Source organism: Mchenga conophoros, linkage group LG7 (assembly GCF_057382185.1).
Source record: "Mchenga conophoros isolate Kocher_MC1m ecotype Shallow Benthic linkage group LG7, M_conophoros_male_GT1.1, whole genome shotgun sequence".
Lineage (NCBI taxonomy): Eukaryota > Metazoa > Chordata > Actinopteri > Cichliformes > Cichlidae > Mchenga > Mchenga conophoros.
Window position 1 is genome coordinate 11,832,623 of NC_140532.1, and position 21,640 is coordinate 11,854,262.

At 40.5% G+C, this 21,640-nt stretch overlaps 1 long non-coding RNA gene across 1 annotated transcript; it reads right to left on the reverse strand.

The window, feature by feature from the left end:
- Positions 1-4,115: 4,115 nt before the first annotated feature.
- Positions 4,116-6,101, reverse strand: LOC146569654 (uncharacterized). Its single transcript, XR_014893180.1, has 2 exons — positions 5,707-6,101; positions 4,116-5,617 (listed from the first exon to the last, which is right to left on the reverse strand). It is a non-coding gene; the product is annotated as an uncharacterized LOC146569654 (long non-coding RNA).
- Between the last annotated feature and the right edge of the window lie 15,539 nt (positions 6,102-21,640).

Here is a 21,640-nt window from a genome sequence, read left to right on the forward strand (position 1 = left end):
AGCTCGACATCTTTGACTGAGGACAAGAGATGGGATCTGAACTTATCAATGCGCTGACATTCCTGGGTAAAAACTGGATCGTCTTCAGGTTTGTCATGTGGTTTCCTAGATAGTCCATCTGCATCAAGATTTTGTCTCCCAGCTCTGTACTTAATGTCAAAGTTATAGGTGGACAATGCAGCCAACCAACGATAACTCGTGGCATCAAGCTTTGCTGTGGTCAGAAGGTAAGTCAATGGGTTGTTGTCGGTGATGACTGTGAATGTGTTTCCATATAAATAGTCATGAAACTTGTCAGTTATGGCCCACTTTAAAGCTAGAAATTCTAACTTGTGGGCGGGGTATCTAGCTTCACTACGGGATAGACCACGACTTGCATAGGCTATAACCTGTGTGGTTCCATTCTGCACTTGATAAAGAGCTGCCCCAAGTCCGGTTGTACTGGCATCTGTGTGTACCAGGTAAGGTAGCTTTGCATCAGCATACCCAAGGACTGGTGAGGTGGTGAGTTTTTCAATAATAGTTTGAAACGATTTCTGGCACTCTGGTCCCCAACGATCACCAAAGGGCTCTTTGGGGTTCAGATACTTTGGATCACTGGGTGGGTTTTTACTATGCTTTCGTCTCGGAGGATAGCCAGCTGTGAGGGAGGTGAGGGGCTTGACAATTTTTGAGTAATCTTTGACAAATCTCCGGTAATAACCGGTAAAACCAAGAAACGATTGGAGTTCTTTTAAGGTTTGGGGTCTCGGCCAAGTCTTGAGTGCTTCAGTTTTTTCGGGATCAGTCTTTACGCCGTCTCTAGATACAATGTGGCCTAGATAACGGACTGATGTTTGGAAGAAACGACATTTGTCGGGCGAGAGTTTCAGCCCGTACTCTCTGAGTCGCTCAAGAACATGAATGAGTCGGGTCTCATGATCTTCAAGGGAACTGGAAAAGACTATCAAATCATCCAAAAAGACTAACACTTCTCTCAGATTGATGTCTTTCATACACTTTTCCATAAGCCTTTGGAAAGTGCTTGGGGCATTTGTTATTCCCTGGGGCATACGATTAAATTCGTAGAAGCCGAAGGGGCACACGAAGGCTGTCTTTGGCTTATCTTCTTCACACATCTCGATTTGATAGTACCCTGACTTAAGGTCCATCACAGAGAACCACTGAGATCCTGCAAGAGCAGAAAATGACTCCTCTAAGTTTGGCAAGGCATAGGCATCGCGGATGGTCTGCAAGTTAAGCTTCCTAAAATCAATGCATAACCGCACATCACCATTCTTTTTGCGGACCACCACTATCGGTGATGAGAATGGAGATTCAGATTCTCTGATTATGCCTGCATCTAAGAGGGCTTGTAAGTGCTTTTTAACTGCCTCGTAATCATGGGGATGAATCGGGCGAGATCTCTGTTTGAAGGGGGTTTCATCTTTTAAGTTGATGTGATGTTTTACATGTGTGGCATGCCCAAAATCAAGATCATTGTGTGAGAAAACATCAGAGAAGGTGTTTAGCTTTTCAGCTATCTTCTCTTTCCACTCTTCAGATAGTGGTGATTCACCAAAGTCGAAACTGAGAGGGGGTCTTGAGGTTGAAGTCTGCTGCTGAGAGTTACACGTTGCAGACACCTTTTGGTCGCCTTTCTCAGGCTCAGGACATGGCATGACACAGTCAGGGGCAACTAGCTCAGCAATTACACAGTTAGTGGGCAATGTAATGTCATGGTTAGTCTCGTTTCTCAGCAACACAGGAACTTTATAAGGTCCGTGCTTTGGCAGAGATATAAGGCAACAATCTACAAACACACCACCAGGTAGGGAGCCGGTAGTGGGCTGTTCAATAAGTGCACACTGTTCAGGCTTAGCGTGGCTAGCATGCATAAAACCTTCCACTAGTAGCTTTTGATTTGCAGGAAGGACTTCTTGGGTTCTACTTTGAAGTTTTACCAAGCCGATCTTGCCACTGTCACTTTGTCTTTTTCTGGATGCTAATGTCTTTAGCACTTGTTGGTATCCATAAGGGAGTACCTTAAAGTCAGGTAAGGTGTTCTCACAAAGATGCTCATATAAGGGGTCAAGTGTATTTGTGCCAATTAGTAGAGGTGTGTCTGAGTTTGAGCGAATGTCAGGGACAACTAAGGCAAGAGTAGATAGTTCAAGCTCTGACTGATCGAGATCTTTGGGGAACATGATACTCGTCTCAATGTATCCCAAGTAAGGGACTGTCTGACCATTCGCACCTTCGACCTCTAGGAGATCACTGATGGGTTTTATAGGATGATCAGGTAAGTGTTCTTGATAGAAGGATTTGGCAATAGTGGTTACTTGAGAGCCTGAGTCGAGCAAGCAACTACATTCAACGCCATTGATAACAACTCTGGCTGTGCATTTTCTACCCACAAGTCTTTTGGGAAGTTTAGGCACTGAGAGAACATTAGCTGTTTCACATTGGGCTTTTGTTGTCTTTTTCTCAGTGGGACTTGGTTCAGATTTAGCACCCATCTGTCCCGCGACAGGGGCTCCTTCTAGTTTAAATTAAATGACTCATCAACTGGTCTGGATATTTCCCATTCTCGCTGCTTCTGTCTGAGGGCATTCCTTTTAGCTGCTACTAATGCTGGGTTGGGATCATTACTACAGCTGGAAGCGATATGACCATCTTCTCCACACTTGAAACAGTATCCAGGTTTGGGTTTGGCTGACACTGCAGCAATTTGTGGTATCTGTCCCGGCTTGTTCTGAGTTTTGGTACTTGGGTTCCTTTTTGCTTCCTTTTGAAGTTTCTGCGATCTTTTCTCTGTTTTATCAGCTCTGAGCTGTGCGATTTGAGACCTGAGGTCAGCAATTTGCTTCTGGAGGTCAGACGAATTGCTGTCCATTTCATGCTCATAATCGTTCCTACCTTGAGAGCGTGTGGTTTGCACGTTAGAATAAACACGAGTCTTTTGGATCCCCAAATGTTGTTTCATGCGGGTTGCTTTACTTGCCTGTTTGTCCTCCTCGGTGCGTAGGTGGAGGAGTAGCTCTGCAAAATGAGGTGGGTCGTCTTTATTTTGTTCAAGTTGAAGGTTTGCAATCAATGAGCTGTCCCAACACCCTCTACAAAACTGTCTCAGGAGCTGTTTATTGATGTCACTAGAAGCAATTCCGTCTCTTTTTATGACTAGGTTTAGCACTGTGTGCAATCTTTGCAGGTAATGTGAGGGTTTTTCACCTCCATTCTGATTGGTGTTTAAGAAGCGAGCAAAGAGTTCGTCACCGTCCTCTACAGTTGCATAGGCAGAATCAAGATGTTCAAGGTAAGTTTTGGGGTTTGCTTTTGGACCAAAAGCTTTCACCAGGTCCGCTGCAGGGGGTGAAAGACTTTCAACAATCTTTCGCACAACTTGAGTTTCGGTGAGCGAGGGATCAGTCAAGCAAAACTCTACGCTGCTGCGCCAAGTGTCATAGTCAGTTTCGAAAGGAGGATGTGGAACTCTCCCTGAAAAAGGTTTCAGTCTGTATTGCGAGTTTGGTGGGGGAATGACTTCACTGCTTTTAACAATGTGCTCTACAATAACCCGCTGCACTTCAGGTGTGCTTAAAAGGTTGGTGGGAATCTGAGGGGTTTGTTTCTCAGCCTCTGCCGGTGGGTGAGTATTCAAGGCACTTACATGGTTGCTATTGGGTGTTAAAGGAGAAGAAGGTAGGGCCTCATCACTGTGGGGCACTGGCTCTTGTTCAGTGGAAGGCTCAACTGTGTGGACATCCCCTCCCAATGACTCCCCAATTTTAGCTAGTTCATCCATCAAAAGGTCTTTAAACGATCGGTTGCTTCGTGCTGCCACATCTTTAAGCTGTGACAGGTAAGTTACAGTAGCTGATGCGCTGGTTTCAATGCTATACGCACTGGCTAGGTCTCGAACGTGATAGACAACTTCAGGTTTCACAGTGCAAGGTCTGTCATAAGGCAAATATTTTTTCTCTAGTTCTTTAGCAGTAGCCTCATGTTGAAATTCCACAATAATCTGACCACCAGTTGGTAGCTTAATCTGCCTACTGACAGGACCGAAAGCTTCTAAGAACTCAATTATTTCTTTATCAATGTCTGTGTTAGTTAAACCACTGACCAAGACAGCATTTTGAACTTTAACATTCTCTGTTTTCACAACTTCCATGGTTAGGACACGTAAAAGTACCAGTAGAAAAAAATACAAGTCACTGTGAAGCTCCAGGCACTCTTAATCGTTTTATTAAATTTTGGGTGGACTAACAACTCTGCAAACCCTCCTGGCTGGCTCGCCACTTTCTGTAGCCAAGTACAGGATAGGGTAGGGGAAATTAAAGTAAGATGGAGAGAATGGGCCAATAGCTAGATTCGCAGGAGGGATAAAGGGAGTTGCGTGGAGAAGAATGACTGGAGCCACAGGTAAAGTTGCTATGAATTGTATTAAACTATTTAGCAACAATTTAACAGCATTTTATGAACAGGAATGAAAACATAAAATAAAATACAGTGACAGCAATAATAATAACAGTCAGAATCCTATCTGAGCTCAGATATGTCAGTCTTGCCGGCTTAATAGTCAGTGTTCAGTCAAGTCAAATCCAACAGGTCAAAAGTTTGTGATTGGTGCGATTTCGTCCTACCGCACTGTTGCAATTGTTCGTGAGAGAAGAGCAACCTGCCCTTCTGGGCCAACTCAGAATGGCTGTGGTTCGGTTCGGTTCAAAGGGAAAGGCTCGCCATCTTCCTCGTCAGGAAGAGATCCAGGTCTCACGATCCCATAAAAAAACCTAGCCTGTAAACAACAGGACTATTACTAATTCAGTTCACACTCTAATGATATACATGGCCATATGTAAATAATGTAAGTGCTATAACAAAACAAGCACAAAACATTAATTCTAATTTCTAACTATAGTCTATACAGTGCATCTTAATCATGAATGCAATCTTTAAATCACAATCAGCTTATTCTATCGTCAAGGTGCACATTTCTATCAGAAATCAGAAATAAACCATAAACTATGGTAGATTTTTTTTACAGTATTGCCCTTTAACTGAATTACAGGAGCATTGCTTTACACTGCATAGCAATGAAGCAATATATTATTTACACTCAATGTACAGAATAAAATTACCAAAAGAATATACAAAAACCCACAGGCTGTAGTTTTACAGTATGTGGTAACGTATCAGCACAGTAAGAATACACACGGACATCTATCCAGTGCCGCTCGAGCATCAAATGTAACAAAATAAAGTAGATTCATGACCTTTAAGATCAACATTAACTTATTCTATCATCTAATTTTAGTGCATTTAATATTCAACAAGTAATACTAGAACATCATCAGCACACAAGCTGAGTGCTCAAAATGGCTGAACTCAGTGAGAAACCCCGTGTGTTCTCCCACAGTGAAAACGTGGTCAGCTACAGCTATGAGCATTAGGCTAGTTAGCTTTTCAATTAGCCTGATTCGCCCAGTCCCAGTTTAACTCACCAGCACACTTCTAATGTTCAACTCTCAGAGAGGATCTTGTTCAACTCTCAGAGAGGATCTTGTTCAACTCTCAGAGAGGATCTTGTTCAACTCTCAGAGAGGATCTTGTCCACTTCATCCACTCCCGCGCAGATCTACAACATTGAAATCGGGCCATTATATTCCCTGTTAACTTCTTGTTAGCTTTTTAGCTTCAAGGTTAGCTTAACAGCTTCTGACTCACCGCGATGGTTTCAAGGTCCGAAATGTTCACAATAAATCAGGTCCGTTTCTCCAAGGTCCATGCAGATCTCCGGTATGGATATTTGCTCAATTTATCAAGTTAATAGTTATTTTCCAGCGAAAAGCTTGGCGGTGAAAATCAGTGATGGTCTCGTGCACCTCCGTCTCTCTCTGTGTCTGAGCACGTGACGGTACAGAGCAGGGGAAGGCGGGGCTTGTTCCTTCCTAACCAGTAGGGGTGTTAAATATACTCTTTGGGTTTTATTCTTATATTTATAGTATTTATCTTTTATTATTGATTTATTTTTGATCAACTCAGTGATTAACAGAGTAATGATAAATCCCAATTAACAATAACATGTTGTAGTGCATTACTGAGTCGTGTAAACTCACTGGGTTACACTGGCAGTGTAAGTAAAAGTAAGTTCAACGTACAAAGAAGATTATTAATTTTTTAATGTACTTTTTAAGCCATAAGGTGGTAAAATCCTGCACCAGACACTACAACCCACCAAAAGGAAACGGAGAGTACTTTGCCAACAACAAAGGCAATATGTTTCGTAAACTGTTTACTTGGGGTACTATAATGTTGAGTCAGAGGCTGTTTGATGTCAGGATTTATCCTTTGAGGACCACAAACATTTCACTGACAACCATTCAATTTTTTTTTATTTAATTTTGGATTTTTTTTCTTTTTTTTTTTTTTGCTGACCAGCTGGTTGCAATTACCCTGGGGATAAGCCGACAGCATTGCTAAAAATACGTCCCATCCCCTTTAAAGAAAAATCTTTAGGCCAAATAATTGCCAGTCTCAAAGCTGGAAACTCTAATCAGTGAGCCAGGAGAATTGGAATGAATTATCTGACTAAGCTACAAAAATATTCATAAGAAGGTCACTTATGTTCAGCTTGTGAAAGGTTTCTGGATCAAGTTGTTGTAGGATTTTAAAGTCCTTTTTTTAGTAATCAATGCTGCAAAAGCACCATATCTCAGAAAGCACTTTCCTCAATTTTCCTCAGTCCCAATGAAGCCTATCACAGAGATACTTGTGCATCAGCAAATGCCCTTGAAGCAGAGCTAATCAGCTCTTTTCAACTGTAGGCATAGATGCTCTTGCTTTAGTAGTACGAAGATAGCAATCAGGATTAGTGGAATATGCCCCTTGAGAAATGTAAGCACTCTCTTCTGCCTGCATCTCTCAGCTCTGTGATAAATCCCAGGCCTGCACTTGTGTACAGAAAAAGATCACAGAGCTGCAGCGAGCCTCAGACTTGCTGTGGTCTGTCTTAATACTGGAGATGCTGCTAAATATTCAAGTAGATTCAAGCATGCACACACTTTTGGGGGCAAATTAAAGTTAATAAAAAGCAGATGCACAAAGTTGCAAAAACATTTTACATATTTCTTTACACTTTCCACATGATTTTAGAGTTCTGGAAAATCAAAAAAGCCAATAATGAACAGAAATAGCCTTTGTTTGGGGAGCAAAACTTATACTGCGCTCATAAATAGGATATGATTGCTCGAAAGAAACATTGCTGCTGAGTTTTTCATTTATTAAATTTAACATGCTGCCACATTGAGTGTCACAAGGGGAGTGCACTTTATATATGCCATCCTTCCATCCACTTATTCGATTCAGGGCCACAGGGGGATGGAGCCCATCAGCTGTCATAGAGCAAGAGGCGGGATACACCCAGGACAGGTCTTCAATCTATCACAGGGCCAACACAGAGCAGCAGACAGCCAATCACGGTCACATTCACACCTGTGGGTGATTTTGAAACACCAATTAACCTCACTTCATGCGTTTCTATGGACTGTGGGAGGAAGCTTGAGTAACTGAAGAAAACTCACACAAGCAACATACAAACTCCAGACTCCCAGCTGGCCAGTAGATTTGAACCCACCATTGCTAGGTGCAAACCACTGTGCTTTTCCTGTAGATGTATATATATATATATATAGTTAGTTAGTTATATATGTTATATGACAGTGAAGTGAAGGCAGATTTCTCTACATCTAACCCCAAGACACTAACCCCATGTTTGCCTACTGGTGGTGGTCAGAGGGCCCGGTGGCGCCAGTGTCCGGCAGCCTCGCATCTGTCAGTTCGCCCCAGGGCAGCTGTGGCTACAGTGTAGCTTGCCATCGCCAATGTGTGAATGTGTGTGTGAATGGGTGAATGACTGAATGTAGTGTAAAGCGCTTTGGGGTCCTTAGGGACTAGAAAAGCGCTATACAAATGCAGGCCATTTACATCTGATATCTCTAAAGCCTCACAACTTACATGACAGCAGTCTGGATGTTTTAATCAATACTGCTCAGAGGAAAAGCTGATATACATACAAACATGCATATGAATCCATCAATATAGGAGTCAAGATTTTATTTTATTTAGGGCTAACAGATGGGGAAAACTGACTCTTTAATATGAAACTGATCAGCTATGAACTGAGGAAGTTATTCGACACACTCTATAGTCGTCGCTCTGATGCTTTAGACCAGGGGTGGGCAATTCCAGGCCTCGAGGGCCGGTGTCCTGCAGGTTTTAAATCTCACCTTGGGTCAACACACCTGAATCAAATGATTCGTTCGTTACCAGGCCTCTGGAGAACTCCAGGACATGTTGAGGAGCTAATTTAGCCATTTAAATCAGCTGTGTTGGATCAAGGACACATCTAAAACCTGCAGGGACACCGGCCCTCGAGGCCTGGAGTTGCCCACCCCTGCTTTAGACAGACACACACACACACACACACACACACACACACACACACACACACACACACTCTGGACTTGATATGATTTTCCCTGAGCTGATATGTTTTCCTGACCTGATTTGTGCTCCCATGGATACAGCTGCAGAAGGAAGAGTGGGGGAATGGAAAACATGATTCCTTTCTATGCCTGCATGTACGCTGTACACAGGCTGTTTGTGTGTCAGAGCGTTCACACTGAAGCCTCCCAGCACACTGTAACCTCATGTAAAGTTCAGGCTTTTGGTCCAAGCTTGAAAAATAAAGTCAGATCAGTGATGAGGTGTGCTTCCAACTTTAAGCTTCATGTAGTGTGACAATCACTGTGTAAATCATGTATATGTGTGCTGTTCTGTCACTCAGTTAGTCAGACTAGTAAACTCTAAGTGCTGTAATAGCAGACCATGTGTCAGTTCCAGTAATCAGCTGAGAGTGTTTCACTGGACATTTTTTTTGTGGAGTGGGGATAATGTTGTGGTGAACCATGGCTTAACTTCTGTTTCATTTTAGTTCTATTGAGCTGCTGTTTGCTTTCTGTGGTCAATTTGTGGAAACAAAGTGGATGCTTTGTGTTGTTTGTTTGTATGTCTTCATTATTATTCTTATTATTTAAATGCGCGGGCTGCTTTGCTCTAAAGACAGCAACATTGTTCCCTGAACCACTGGATGCACGCACAAATACTCGTGGCGGCAGACGCACAAAGACCAACTGCTTACTTTCTTTGTTGACACGCTTTTGAACATGTTTGAGTGTGTTCACATTAAGGTCATTTTTTCTTTTAAGTGGGTGGCAAAGTCAGTGAGTTTTAACAGATTTAACTGTTGACAGACCTGCTCTGCTCGTAGACATGCAATGGCATTCCCCTTTAGCCATTTCCCTGGTTCACAGTTCGAGCATGGCTGCATGAAGTGCACTCAGTAGTTGGCATTTTGGCGAAGTGTACGGGGAGGGACTACCAAAACATTTTCAACCAGTAGATCAAAGGATGTGTCATTTTAACAAGCTTTTTGGCTATTGACATTTATAAGAGTTTATGCATGTAAAATTTTTTATTCACTTTGAAAACATTTTGCATATGAGATTAGACGAGTAGCCCCGGCTTTTGTAACAACAGTAGTAAAATGTTGCCATCATCATTTCCAGTAAGAAACTGGTCTTCCGTTATCAATACCCCTGTTAAAACACATAGTTTGATGCATGTAACTGTACAAATAAAAATACCAATTAAGACACAAAATAATTTAGAAGATCAGTTATTTAGTTATTTCGTCATTTATGTATCTCTCCTGTCACAACCACAAAAAGAGATTTCTGTCTCCAGCTGGAATCGAACTTTTCAGCTTTTCTATACCATCGTAATTCAGTGTGCTCATCAAATCTGAAAGACTGACACAGAAACCTGCCAAACTGTCATCAGTCAGACTCTTTGTGTCTGCATACGCACAGATAACAAATAAAGTACAAAAGCGAAAATGATCTCAGCGATGCGGATGGGTCGTTTCAGGAGCTCCAAGCATTTCAAGGCGAATTTGTCTTCAATTTTCAGAATCAAAATAAATCCCTACCTTTATCCAGGCTTGGAGAATAAACACACCTTTCTGTTCACAACTTATTTGAGCAGTGGACAGAGGAGGTGCTGAGCTGCCAAAATGCTCCCGGGCTCTCTTCATTGTCACCATCTGGTTCTGCTTGACACCTGAGAGGTTTTCCAAGGTGTTCTCTAAGCCTCATCAGGTGCAATCATTGAAGCTCCTCTCAGCACGGCAATGAGTGAGTGACAACAGCTTCCCAGAGATAAGAGCAGAGTGAGAGAAAGAACTCCGGATAGCAGTGATCCCTCACTGTGTGTGTGTGTGTGTGTGTGTGTGTGTGTGTGTGTGGGTCGGTGTGCCCTGTATCTGTCTGTGCAGGTGATGAGTGAGAATCAAGCCCAAGGGGGATCACGTCACCGTAGAGATAGCCACCATTGCCTAGCAACCTCAGCCTTCAGGCCGACTGGAGGAAGTGCAAAGAGAAAGCTGATCCAATATGCTCCTTTTCAAGCAGACAAATGCCTAAATTTGAAGGGAAAAACATATTCTGTCTTTGTTTTGTCTTTGAAGGACAAAGCTGTGAAAATCCTATATTTTTGCTAGTGTCAACAAAGTCCCATTGAGAGACCAGAAGAAGCAACATTGTCTGTGGAAAACAGGCATGAGTGAGCAATACAACCAGACCGATAAGTTCTTTCATTGTGTAGAAATGCGTTTCTATTGTATAGACAAAAATAAAAATAAAAACAATTAGGAGACTAATTCATTGTTGCTTTTTTTTTTAAAAGCAGGAATTATCACAATAGTTTTATCATTGCTGTGATTTACAGTCTAACATGCAATCCATTTAAAAATGTAGAATCTCTGTAAAACCTTCAATAAAAAAGTCATTACTGAGCTGTTCCCAAAGCTGTACATTGTGAGCGTATAAATGTGTATCCAAAGGCCTCTGCCTAATGTGAGATGTCCTCTATAAATCCATTCTATTACGAGGTGTCACTTCATCTCCCCCCGGCCTACAGCGTCCAGAGTCTGAGCTCATTTCTGTCGTGTTAGTAGACAAATTATTGTCTTCCTGCTAGACACCTCCCTGACAAGGCGCGTCAATACTGCAGGTGCAGTTGTGCCTGAAATTGCTTTGTTTAAACTTGTCAAGTTGGAATGGAGATTTTCAAAAAGGATTTGTCCCAATTTGCACGGCTAAAGCTCGCTGCAAACCTACAGAGGGTTAAACTCCACACTGCTGTTGTTTTTTAAAGAGAGACCATTTTTAGAATTTGAATTTTGATGCTTGCTTTTTAAAAAGGGGGCTGCCAGTACCGAAGACTTTGTTCCCTCTCATTATAATACGTTTTTGGTTTTCTAAATATTGATGTGTACTTCTTTTCCCCTCTCCCCCTTGTGTTACACTTATTAAACAGAGAAGCTCAGACATGGAATGTCAAAATATGTAAAAAATAATAAATCATATTAAAGTTTGAGGAGATTCAGAAGGTTTTTTTCATGTAAAATGGACAGTTTCCTCCATAACTGGGTGCATTCGCATAGTATCTCTGCTCTGTAGTTTTTATTCCTTCTTCTTTTTCTTCTTTTTCTTCAGTAATGTCATTGTAACACACTGAAAAAACTGACATTTCTATTTAGCTAATTGCATGGCAGCAACTTATTGCATTTAGGCATATGTTCATGGTCAAAGCGACCTTCTGAACTGCACATTGAGCATCAGAATAGGAAACAAAGGTGATTTAAGTGACTTTGAATGCGGCATGATTGTTGGTGCTAGATGAACTGCTGATCTAGAGAGAGTTTTCTGCCCGACCAGTGTCTAGGTTGTTTTCAAGGGATGGTCCATAAAGGATAAAATGTCCAGTGACGGGTATTTCTCTTGGCAACAACGCCTTGTTGATTCCAGAAATCAGAGGAGAATGCCGAGACTGCTCAGAAACTCAAATGATTGCTCATTAAAACGAAGGTGCGCAACATCCACATCTAACCTTACAGTATGTGGGCTATGGCAGCAGAAGACCACACTGGGTGGCTCTCCTGTCAGCTGAGAACAGGAAATTGATACTACAATTAGAACAGACAATGGATTCAGCAACATTCAGATGGTAGGGTCAGAATTTTGCATAAACAACATGAAAGCATGGATCCATCCTGCCTTGGATCAACAGATCAGGCTGCTGGTGGGGAAATGATGTGGGGAATATTTTATTGGAACACTTTGGGCTCCTTAGTACCAACTGAACATTGTTTAAACACTACAACCTAGCTGATGGTAGGGTTCATTGCACTCCACAGTCACTAGATCTGAATCCAATAGAGCACCTCTGAGATGCTGTCAAACAGGAAATTCTCATTATGGATGTTCAACTGTGTGACGCTGTGATGTCAACATGGACCAGAATCTCTGAGGAATGTTTTCAGCACCTTCTTGAAGGCAAATCTTCCAACCTGGCACTAGCAAAGTGTAACTAAGAAAGTGTATAATGAGCATATAGCACGCATCTATTGTTGTACCTTTTCTGTCGTGACACTTTGATTTTCCTTCAATAAAAGACACGCTGACATCTCACCGAAAACACCGCCGAGGCTTCTGTTAAGCTAAAAGTTCCTTTACCATTCACACATCAACGGACATTTCATCTGCATTCATCCATTTCTTTCTTTTCACTTGACGTTCCAGCAGCTTTCAGCTGCTTACTCTGACTGACACTTCAAGACCTTTTCTCACGTCTCAGGTATTCTCCTATGAGCAACAAGGAAAATGTCTAAGTCACACAACTTCCAGCCTCGCTCCAGCGCTTCCGGTTCAGTCGACACTTTAACTAACAATCACCTCTTATTTTATGTACTCAAACCGCCTCAGTCTCTTCAACATGTCTGACATCTGAGCTGCTTTGAGTGCCTCAACTTCAGCTGAATTTTCAGCACTTTTAATTTGATTGATACTTCAGCTGCACTCAGACATTATACTTAAACTGACAGTTTAACTTAAGTCACTGCGTTCACCCGCTCCACATCCATGCATTTTAGCGAAATGTGACTTTATGTTGCATGTAGTACACACTGTGTACATTCTCTAAGAAAAAGCTCTAAAATCTTATGCCTTTTGATATGAAGATGCCTCAAACTTTAGTAAGAGTAATACATTTTACTTGCAGTCAAATCTAAATTGTGCATACTGGAAAAATGCAACGTGACACTGTCATTTTCACAGGTGTCAGGATCAGTTTAAGTTCAAATAATGTAAACTGTGAGCGCTTTAGAACCCCAATGCATAGATTATACTGGCTTGAACTGTCTGTTCCCCCAATTTGTTCACAGGACAAAGGGCCGTGATGCACATTCCTGAGAGCAGCAGTGGAGAAACATTCCATCCACTGTTTGTAATTGTTCACAGCTGTATGGAGAGCCTGCTTCCTATTTGTCACATTCACGGGTCAACCGTTACCATATTTTTCATAATCACTTGCAAAATAGAAGTAAAGCTCTAAAGGAAGAAAGTGTTTGTGTACACTTACTTCAGTAGGTGAAGTGGTGCAGCTGTAAGCCTTCCTAGCCCTCTGCTACTTGGTCACTGTATGTGCCGTGCTATTGTGAAGACGCGCCCACCATTTATCTATTGAAGCGGACGAGTGTAAATAATGCCCTGTCAAGTGTTTCTGTAGGATTTTGACATTAGAATGAGGTTGTTGTTGTAATGAAGGCGTCTCTTCTTGTTGGGTTTGAAGCATCAGAGCCTGGGATACAGTTTTTGATGATCCAGTTTCTTTATCATTGTCTCTTATTTTAAATCGAGAAGTAATTTAGATTTGCAGGATTTAGAAGTGTACCAGTGTTTATATTTGTAAAGACCAGAGAAAAGTTAGAGAATTTTTTTCCCCAGTCATAGCATTCTCTCGTTTTGAGCCACTCTAGAGGCACAATATTTAAAAAAAAAAAAAAAAAAGTGTTATGATTATGTGTGCATGCTCATGTGCGGCTTTGTGTACATGGCTGTCTGTTTGTGCAGGTGGCACAAGAATGCAGCGGTGTGCACAATATGTGCTTGAGCTGAGAGTGAATGGAGTGGCTCGGCACTTGAAAACAGCTCTGCATAACAGTCAGCGTTATTGTTTATAATCGCACTCTGTAACAAAGTGTGGATCATGTAGATCGCAGGGAGACAGCTTACATCTCATGCTGCAGTAGTTCTTTGCAGATCATTTGAAACCAGCCTCATGAAAAAAAAAAATAAAGGATAAAGGGCAAAGCAAACACTTTCTGTTTTTGTTTAACACACGGATTACCAAATGATATTTTTAATGCCCATTGTTTCAAAAAACCAACAACAAACACGACATATTCATGCTAAGGAACTGACATCAGCCAGAGCACAAAACCTCAGTCATCTTCTCCGACTAAATCACTTTGCCCAAGCCACGAAATTATAGCTTCTAAGCTTGTGGGCAAGAGAATGTGACTGAAGGTTTTTCTTGTGGACCGGGGTTATGTTTTCAGGAACCACAGACCTAAAAAGACCAGGACCTGGTGCCAGTAGAGGGCGTTGTAGCTCCTACTGTAAGGCCACTAGAAACAAAATCTAGGTCCTGGTGCATGCAAATGCTGTTTGCTGTGACCAGCTTAAATATTAGAAACTAGTCATGTCTCATCTACGGGCACTGTGGCATTGCATTTGGATTTAATATTTGCTGTAATACCTCATCTGTCATGCGTTTTCATTATCAGCGATGAGTGAGACAGTGGTTCCAACAGGCAAGAACCCAAAAGCCAAACAATGTGATGGTCTTGTTGCAAAACTCGATGGTGTTTTCTTGTTTTGACTATGTATTAAACATGTGCGTCTGTCCTTGTATTGAAGCCCATCTCCTCCGTATGGGGCCAGAGGATCAAACAGTTTGACATTCTTGACTGCCTCTTTGTTTTTTTGTGGGTTTTTTTATCTTCAAAAGTGTATTTATGCTACTTTAATGACATGTGGTGCATTAATGTGTGTCCGTGTGCATGCGTATGCATGTGTTTGCTCGTGCAGAGCTGTATGGTAATGTGGTTTTTTGGGTTGCAATGCGCCCCCCCCTCCTCTCTGCTGCTCTGAAACAAAACAGCTGCCTAGGCTGCTTCGCCTCCAGCTGCTTCCAAATTGTCCTGCCATTAAGCTATTATATGTTTACAACCACAGCACTGAGTAGGCCCGCTAGGTGCTAGAAGTCCCGATGATCTTCCTCTGTTGTAATGGATCATTATCCTGGTTCCTTTTTTACACAGCTTTCACCATGCTGCAATTAGCTGTTACACAATTAGGCACACCACCTTAACTGTGCTGTAAAGGTGTCAGGCAAGGCTCTGTACTGTACTGATGGCCCGAATATGTCACTTTGGCACAGATGCACAAGAAACCAGAATAATCCATTATATATGTAAGAGTTTTATAGTTGACGCCGTGCTAAATTTTCAACTTGTGCCAACATGCAAAGGAGTTATGCACCAGTCCATCTGAATTATTTCCCCTGATACTGTGGATCTATTATTTGATGCAAACAAGATTCTTGCTCTCTAGCATAAGGTTGAACTCTCATTTATTCTTCATGTCAGGCTTCTAGAGTTGTGGGAGAGTGCCTATTCAGAGGCGAGAAGCATGAACACATTGATCTTATTTGGACAGGCTTTTGTCTGGGACATATCCAAACCCAAACAGCCAGAGGAAGGACCACAACAGGGTGTAAGTAATTCTCTTGCAATCCAGATGCACTCTGCATAGGTTACACACAGAGTGAAGCCACTTGTATCACTCAGTGTTTTTGCTTTATCTAGCATGTAATGACTTATTAAACTGATGCACTGTCCCGTCGCTTTCTGTCCTGTTTTGTGCCGTTTTAAAGAGTAGTTATTATTACTCTTATTTGAACTCACTCGGCTTCAAACTGAGCTGTACGTTGTGTGCCAAAGAGGTGTTTCTTTGTCAAGACATGCAGCCCACAGTACATCTGGTTTATGTTATGACAACACTGCTTTAAGAAGCTGCTTGTATACAACTGTTTCTCATTACAAAATGATTCTGTATGGTCCACATATTTAAGACATATCTATAAAACAAAAACTCGAGTCTCTTTACTGAACTGACTTTATCAAAAATAATAAATAAATAACACAGGCAGAGGGCTGCATCTCTTTTCTATATTTCAGTTTGTCGTGATTTTCTTGCACCTATTAGGATCCATTACCTGTTATGTCTATCACATGTGCTTTTTTTATCCTGGCTTTACATGTATTAATGCAGACAGTGTTTTGATAAGAGAAGATATCTTAAAATGGCAAAAATAGTTCATACATATTCATTTTAATTCTAAATAGGCGTCACTATCCCAGGTGTCAAAGGGTGACAGGCAGGACCCTGGACAGGTCACCAGCCTGTCGCAGCAACAATAGCTCATTTGAAACCTGTGAATTTTCTATTAGCTAGGTTGGAAGATATTTTCATTTTGATTTAAACATCAGCTAAAAAATATACACATAGCAGAAGAACAAAAAGAAAGAAAAACTTATCGCAGAAAGGATCTGTTCCACTTGAAACCCAGTCCTCTGTGATTTCAGTATTTATGTTCACTGCCACTTTTTAATGGTATCAGGGGATCTGCTCCTACCATATTTAATTATCAGCAAGTGTTAATTGACAGATAAACTGCTTCATTGGACACTAAAAGCAGGAGAAAGGTTGATATTTCGTTGCATAGCCTTAAAAAACAAGTGCATATTTAATTTGGGGAATTTCCCTGATTCCTGTGGTAAAATATTCTAAAATTAATAAGAATTCAGAAATAAATGACATAAACATGGATAGTTTAAAATGTAAAAACAGGAAATTGTCCTACATGCGTTTGTATACTTCTGGGGATTTTACAGCCACATGCTCCTGCCTTTATCTTCCATCTGTTTAGCTTAAGCATGGAGAAAATACCAATTTGAATCACAAAGCCAAGTTCATGCTCAACTGGTTGCACAGGGATAACATCAGATTTGCAGCGTTTCAGCTTTATGGTTTATTGGCTGATTTAGTTTTGACTGGGCTCCTATCTCTGCCTGCATCAAATAAGCTCTTGCCTGGATTAAAGAGAGTCTGTTCTACCTCAAGAAAGTCAAGTAATGCTTTGAAAATTATTCAAAGTTAAAATAATGAGCACATTTATTTTATATGCTATTTGTTTTTAGAGCATCAGAGATGCTATAGCCATTCATGTGCTGTTTCATTCAAAAGGCATTTAAAATTTGGCTTGCAAAGACAGAAACTGCAGTTTTCACAACTTATATCTGCAGTCAGACTGGACAGTTTCTTGAGGGAGTTTTTGATACTACCACTCCTTCATATGTTTTCTAATCGGGTTAGGTCTGCTGGGAATATCACTTCATGACTAACACCAAACTATCTGGTTCCATGTATGTGCAGGTGGACAACAGTGTAAAGAAAACAAGTTATTCACTGGATTTAGACACTGGAATAAACAGAGGGTTTCAGCTCATATATAGCAGGAAATCACTTGACAGTGCAGATCTCCGGGATGGAAGAGGCTCTTAATGCATGAATCTGGTAATAGAGCATGCTCGCCGAATATATCCATATTCATCACACATAATGAATGCAAGGTTTAGTAGGACATTTTTATTCATTAACATGTACTCAGCTAACAGTGATGAAGTGCTGCAACAATAATAAGCACGTATTCATTCAGTGTCTTTGAGACGTTTTGTTTCTTACTGAGTTGAAATCTTGTTTTTTGGGGGGGGTTTTTATTATATTGTATAGTTATGATATTTTATATAGACACTGTTTTTTAAGGAATTCAGGTATCTAAAATTATATCAGACCTTACGTTGTTAAGGGTTTTTTTGTTTTGTTTTTTAAAACATTCCTGGTGGTAAGTGTAATAAAGGTTAGCTCGTCAGTACTGGATCAGGCACGGTTTTAAAAATCCCTTATTTTTGTTATTATTTATTCATGTTTTCCCAAGTGTCTTACCAGAAGAGGATCAACATGCTCAGGGCAAATTGCATTTAGTACTCAGCAGCGGATTTCAGTTGGTTATTGACAAGACTCGATCGCAACAAATGACATGATTCATGACTGTCAAATCAATAACACTCTATCTCCCTCTCACTCTCTGTATTTTTCATTCTTCATATGCATCTGACTACATTCAACATGCATCTGGTACAAGATCTCAGTTGTAGACTTCAATCACGATTTATTAATTTATTTATTTGGTACCTTGGATCAAGGATATTCTAGCCCATAAGATCAGTTTGGGAATGCTGAAAAAAAGTTTGATTTCAAACAATTGTTCCTATTTCCAAGATACATTCAGCTTTATACTGGTTATAATAAAAACTGGCATCATACACAGTTTAAACTTTTTTCTTTTAAATACTATATTTGTTTGAGATGGTTGACTTGGGAAGCGATTACACAAGCGATGGCAAGCTAGTTTGGTTAGCAAGATGAATCGGTAATTCAATTAAATTTTATTTATGTAGCGCCAAATCACAACAGCAGCCGCCTCAAGGTGCTTTATATTTGTACAGTAGATACAGAGAAAAACCCAACAATCATATGACCCCCTATGAGCAAGCACTTTGGTGACAGGGGGAAGGAAAAACTCCCTTTTAACAGGAAGAAACATCCGGCAGAACCAGGCTCAGGAAGGGGCGGGGCCATCTGCAGCCACCAGTTGGGGTGAGAGAACGAAGACAGGATAAAGACATGCTGTGGAAGAGAGACAGAGATTAATAACAGATATGATTCAATGCAGAGAGGTCTATTAATACATAGTGAGTGAGAAAGGTGACTGGAAAGGAAAAACTCAATGCATCATGGGAATCCCCGGCAGCCTATGTCTATTGCAGCATAACTAAGGGAGGATTCAGGGTCACCTGGTCCAGTCCTATCTATATGCTTTAGCAAAAAGAAAAGTTTTAAGCCTAATCTTAAAAGTAGAGATAGTGTCTGTCCATCCAGGTCTTTATGTCTTTAAGACGTTCCTGCAGTTTAATTAATTGGTGTGTGTTATCTGGCTTCATGGACAGAGCTGGGTGTCATCAGCACAGCAGTGAAAATGAATTAATTCAATGTGATATTAAACAGGGTGTTAATTTACTTGCAAAACATAAACTTAAAACAGTGTACATGCTGAAGAAAATGAACAGGCAGTTCTATTTTCTATTTTAAACAGCTGAATACTGAAAAAACACCACTGGGTTTTAGAACTGAACAAGCATTTTGGATGAGAGCTGAAATGTATTCACAAACCTAAAGAAACCCAGTTGCCTGGGTAACATAAAACATGGATGTAGTCTTCAGGCCACCAGATAGCGATAGCTGTAGTTTTAAAGAGTCTTCCAATAGCAGCCTGTAATCACTAATGTCGCAGTAGCTATGTCCATCCTTTATACAATGGTGTTGACTCTTTTCTTTGAGCCAGCCTCAAGTGGTCACTTGTGGAACTGAAGTTTCCAGTTCATTTAGTACTAGTTTCAACTTGGTTGAAAACATTACTTTAATTCGATGGTTCCACTGGTGGATGGTTAATGTTAGATTTTCTGTTTATTTAATTTTGCCTCTGTGACTGAAAATGAAAACTACATCAAAGTAGCTCTCAGGATGGAGACTACTATTTTTCACTTTGTCGAGGAATTTGTGCAATCACATGCTATCTTTTATAGTCCAGTACATGTCTCTTAATCTTCCCCCATGTATCTGTTTGTGTTTGTTGATAATGGGTCTCTAATGATGTGTGTGTGTTTCTGTGAGCCTGGCTGTCACTGTGTGTATGATTATGCTTGTTTGTAAATTATATGCACTCCTGAGGTCAGGATAGATTCAGCCTGCTTATTTCTGTCAGCCGACGGTTAGTTTGGGGACGACATTAATCTGGAGCTGTCAGAGCTTTTCTGTTGAGCTTAAAATGTATGTAACCTTCTTACCAAGGAGACTTTGCTCTTTTTGATATGATGGTTCACTCAGTTTATTTGAGAAAAAAAACACGAGTCTGCACAGATTATATATTTCTAGGAAAATTATGTATTTTGCTCGTGTGCTTAATAAAATGAATGTCCTGACAAATATTGCTGAAGGACAATCAGGAAGCATGAAGCTCCAATTCAGTCAGCCATTTCCAACAATCTCACCCACACCCCATCTGAATGCTCACTTGAGGTTTGATATAAAAGTGAGTCCATGCCCGTGGTTTCCCGTGTTGAAAGATGCAACTGTTGCAAAAATAAATAAATTTACAGCCTGGTGCCTTTCGTTGTCATTTGGTTGAACTCAAAGGTGCTCTTAGGGCTCAGCTGCTTGACTTCTAAGTTTAGTTTTCCCATTTTTTAGCATTTAATGTCATACTGAATTACTGATCCACCTCGGGTCATTCAGTATGACTGTGGGCCTTCAGCTCGACCACCTCTGATTTTCCTGAAAACTTTCTAGTCCAAAGTTTGCTGTGAAATTTTAGCTTCATATATCAAATACTCTTCTAGATACAGTTCTTTGAAAAATGTTCCATCGACCCACTTCCAGCAAGTTTTATTAAACTTTGAAATCTGAGGCAATGTTCAAACATGAATATCTCAAAAAGCATTAAAGATAAAAGCCTGAAATATTTTACTGGCCTTTCTTAAAATAAAAGGACCTGGAGTTTGGGAAAGATACACCAAAAAAGTTCTGGCTAGCTTTAGTTGAACCACTATACTAAACAAAAATACTAGTAGATATTAGTCTAATCCAAATGCAATAAAATATAGATGGCACTATGATCCTAATCTGTGCTTGCCTGTGGCACTCATGTGGCTAACCCACCCTAACACAAGGGTTAGGGTGGGTTAGCCTGCCAGCATGAGCATTGAATAAAAATATCATTTTCTTCATGTATGTGATTGAGCATTCTGCATGTTTTGTTTTGCAGTGTTGTGAAATACAGAAGCTATCACAAGCCGTGCTAGTGTGTGCTCAAGAAAGAGACTTCACAGGACTTTTTCAATTTATTCATTTACGTTAATTTTATTTTAACTTTTTCCATTCTAACAAGCCCACACAGAGAAATTGTTTCGGGGTATATTTGCACCAAACTGACCCGGATTCAATTTTATGGTGAAAAAGATCAGTGAAAATTTCAGGCTTTAATATTTAGTTATTCATACTCACGTTCAAACAAGTGTACAGAAAAAACAAGCTGGAGGTGGGTGGACGGGCAATTTTTTTTTTTTTTAAAGAAAAGTGTCTTTAAAAGTATTTCATATATGAAACTAAAATTTACAGCAATCATTGTGTGTATCAAAATTTGAAACCATAACATTTTCAAGAATATCACAGGTGGCCAAGCAGAAACATTTCATGATTTGAGATGGAACGACTACCTTAAAAACCAAGCTCACACACTTACCTAGTGTGTGAGCCTTAGCTCTTGTCTGTATATGTCAAACTTCGAGGTTGTGGCAAGGACTACTATGTCAGAAATGGTACTTTCCAAATAAATTTTTTAAGTCATGGTGGATGTATCCATTTTTCATAAAAAGTCAGATGTATTCATTACAACCAGAGCTAATAGTAAAGTGTCAAAGCCAGAGAGTTTATCCAACATGATGCAGCTGTTAGGC